This window comes from Parus major, chromosome 4 (assembly GCF_001522545.3).
Source record: "Parus major isolate Abel chromosome 4, Parus_major1.1, whole genome shotgun sequence".
NCBI lineage: Eukaryota > Metazoa > Chordata > Aves > Passeriformes > Paridae > Parus > Parus major.
Window position 1 is genome coordinate 7,357,113 of NC_031771.1, and position 4,077 is coordinate 7,361,189.

Here is a 4,077-nt window from a genome sequence, read left to right on the forward strand (position 1 = left end):
TGAGGGCGCCGCGTTAGACCCGCGGGGCGGCGGAGGGGGGGAGTGGCGGCAGGAGCGACCCGTCCCCGCCACCGGGGTGGGGGTCGAAGGCCGGCGGCTTTCGGCCACCGCGGTGCGGCCACGTCGTGCAGCGCCCGCTCGGCAGCTGCTGAGTGAGCGACACGTCTGCCTGCGCAAGGCTCTGAGGCGGCGGCGCTGCCCGCTCGGGTGACCCAGGGCCGGTCTGTGAGGCGGAGGCGGTTCAGGGGGTTGCTTGGTGCACCTCGCTGCTTAGGGTGGACCCGCTCTTCCATTTCTGGCTGTTAGTAAATGGAGTGCTTGCTAACAAAAGGGCTGATGCAGTAGGATCACCCCCGCTGCTGTGAAATGTATCACTGGCAGCACGTAGATGGCTCTCGTATACCTCGTTACGTACTACCTGTGCTCCTCCGGAGTGAGTTCGCTCAGTTAGGTGGGGAGAAAGACTTAAAGGTTTTATTGTTTCCAAGGGGGGAGATGGTGCGTGTAGATAGTCTCAGCAGGAGCAGAGAAGACAAAGACCTGGAAGCAGAATTAAGGCCTTCGGCATCTCTCACTTTGTGAACGTGTTGCCAAGCAGCACTGACCATCTCATCGGGTAACGCAGAAGAGGCACTCCATGGATGTGTAACAGGGCTCAGGGAATGTAAGCCTGGCTCAGCAACTCTGCCTGCGGCTGGAATGTGATACAGGGAGTACTTCGGGCTTGAGAAACCCTGTTACTCCACGTAACTCCGCGATGCTGAAGCGTCCCTGCCTAATGGCAGCTTGAGGAGTAATTCACAATCATGTAACTCGCTTGGAAAACTCAAATGTTTTCACAAAGGTGGGAGGACAGTGCGAGGGACTAAACCCAGTGGGAAGTAACGTTGAGGATACTTGGCATTTTCATGAAGCCCTGAGTTTTCAACACCCTATGTAATGATTAGGTGTTTAATCTTCTGCCCTCTGAGCCGGTTCAGTAATGACTACCTCTCTGAGGAAACAGGATAAAGTTCTTGCTAGTTAAAGACCTGCAATTTAAATACTTATCACTATTCTCCTTAACCCGGCAGTCTGTATTTAATATATGTCTAAGTAAACACTATTAAGAAAGTCCTTTTATCTGAACAAGTTGCAGCTTGATTGTGGTTAACAACAGTTTTTATTACAGAATTATAACATGTTTAAATTGTCTGGGCACAGCTATGGTGCAGATCAGAAAAAGACAGTCACTGTCTTATCTCTGGATTTCCTTCCCTCTTAAATTTAATACAGATTTTTCCACATCATCTTGAATCTTTGTATTTCAAAGATGGGTTCAGAAAACAAAAATAAGTGGTAATAAGATAAAATAAGGTAAAATAAGATGTGAAGTACTTTTATCCATCCTTCTAGAAAGGTCTTGCCTCTAAGTTCATCCAGACTGGCTAAATCATTCTACATATCTTTTTGAAAAACCTGTGGTTTCCCACTGCATGAATGTGGTGGTGTGGTAAATTCCTGTCAGGAATACTTTAAGAAATTGGTGTGGCAACTCCAACTGTTCCTTTTAATTTCTTCTGTTCTGGATTCCTTCTTAAGAGATTATATTGCTACCTGGGCTTGGCTGGGGCACCTTGGCTTACTTCTGTGAGGCATGGTAGCTATTTTGATCTCCAGATAAGAGCTGGAAACCAAGAGGAGTTTCAGGAACCCACCCTAAGGACATGAAATAATTTAAAAGACCACATTTAGGAGACTTGTAGTTGAAAGAATTTAAACACTACAAAATAGACGAATACTAAATAATTCTGGACCATTTCCAAACATGTCAAATTTTGTTACAGTGCTATTAGTTTCACCTGCCAAAGAAATGCCAGAAAACGCTGTTTCTCCACTATTTTTTTCCAGCATTTCTTCCTTGCCTGACTGGTTTGGCAAGACAAAAAGTCTGTCCCTCCACAGTGTAAGACTTACACAACTGATAAATGGTCTCCAAAAGTCTCTCAGTATTACTGTGCTGCTTCTGCTGTTCTTTACCTGTGCTTCTCAGTGGTTATTTAGGTGTGAACAAATCTTATTTCAATCTAATTGACAGCCAGCTGTCATAGATCGTGATCCGTGATTGGGAAGCCCAGGTACAGCTAATGTATATAATTGCAGGTGTCAGGGCAGTAATTGCAGCAGTATGATTAAATGAGTGAGAGGAAAGTTGGGCACTGTGGGTTATCTGTGGGGAAAAAAGCCCTCATAATGTTTCAAATTCTGAAATCTGTGCACAGCTTGATCAATCACATGGATTTGATCTGAAGAGCAAACAAAATAGTAATAATATATACATATGACAGATTCCCATAAAGTGTTTAGAAAGCCCTGAAAAAATGTATAAAAGAAGTTTCTAATTACAGGTATTATAGCTTTGGTTGTGTTTGAGTAATTACTTAATTTTATAGATTTGTTTGGTTTTTTTTTCCCTGAGAAAATTGAAAGAACACCTAGAAAGTGAATAACTCATTGCTTTATTCACACGCAGTCTCACCTTGTTCTGCTTCCTCAACTTCTGGATAACTTATCCATTCGGAGGTGAATGTCTTGACTCAGAGCGATGCTGTTCACTTTTGAGTTTCAAACACTGCTTATTACAGCCTCTGGAAAGAACAGAACCTAGGGAAAAGCACAAGGAGAGCACAGCTTTCCGAACAGAAATTGAACTCTGACACCAACCACTCTTATGGCTGGGGCCTATTTTCAATTGATTTTGAAGCTGAGGAGACATCTCTTATCACACAAGGACAGGCTACGTTCAGGATAGATTAGGAGGTGGACTGTGTGTGAAGGAATGTAGGAATTTCTGAGTAAATTTGGAGTCACAGAACAATCAATCAGCTCCATTGATCTGGGGTATTTTTAAACCTGGCTTAATGTATGTGATGCGCTCACAGTTTTGTTTTAAGCTGATACAGCTTGGAAACACTTATGAGGTCAATGCAATGCTTGATGTCTTATTTCAAAATAGTACCTGCCTGAATTTCTTTGCACATATTTATTTCATATTAAGTTCTACATGTAGACCTATGAAAAATTGTTTACTATCATGTCTTATAATGATGGACTGCTGAATTATTCAGGAATTTAATTAAAAATTTTGAAAATGCAGTAAGAGCAGTCACGTAACAAAATTCGTATTGGCCCACTGTCCTGGTTTAGGCTAGGAGAGAGCTAATATTCTTCAGACTTTTTGGTCTGGGGCTCAATTTTTCATGGGTAAAAAAATCAACTGTTTTTTCTTAGTCTTTATAAATGGTGTTTTTAATTTTAACTCTCTCTTGGGACAATCCTTGTAAAATTCCGTTGTGTTTATGTCCTACTGTTTTGTAGGAACAAAGTGAAGGAGCCCGTGTCTCAAGCCAACAAGCATTTTCTTTAGCCCTATGTGTTACAGTGTTGGCTTTTCCCGGAGAGATTGGCTTCTGTAGAGGGCAAAAGCCGTTTGAGCAGCTTACACAGTTTATGGCCTCTCTTCCATCCCAAAGTTCCCCTCGATAAGAGAGAATGGTAATTACACAGCCAAGTGTAAATGTGTCATACTAGTGACCTATATACTTTAAATAGGCACCATTCATACAGTGAGGTGCCTTTTCTTTCCTGTGGTGTCATAGTCTAGAACTGCATCATTCACACATAATGGCAAACAGATTGAGATAGAGTTGTCATGATAATTAGACAAAGGTGTCAGGGTTCAAAGTCATCAAAAGTCAGCCTGTCCTTGTAAGTAATTATTTTTTTCCCTTCTCCTTTTGGGGAGAGGTATGTGTGAAAACTGCACACGTGCAGCTCCTGTTCTTTGGCAAGCAGTCATAGCAAGGAGTAAACTGCTGAAGTCCTCTGTGGCAAAGTCCGTGTTTATTTCAGAGTTTGCCCTTTGTATTTTTCTATTTTTGATGAGGAACAGGGAGGAAGTTGAGGAATAACAGTCAGATTTTGTTTATCAGGTGGGATCATTCACATCAGTAACCTTTGCCACTTTCTAATAAATGTTACATATGAACTTACTGCACAGCCAGAATTTTGATTGGTTTGATTAATAAGGTGAATTTT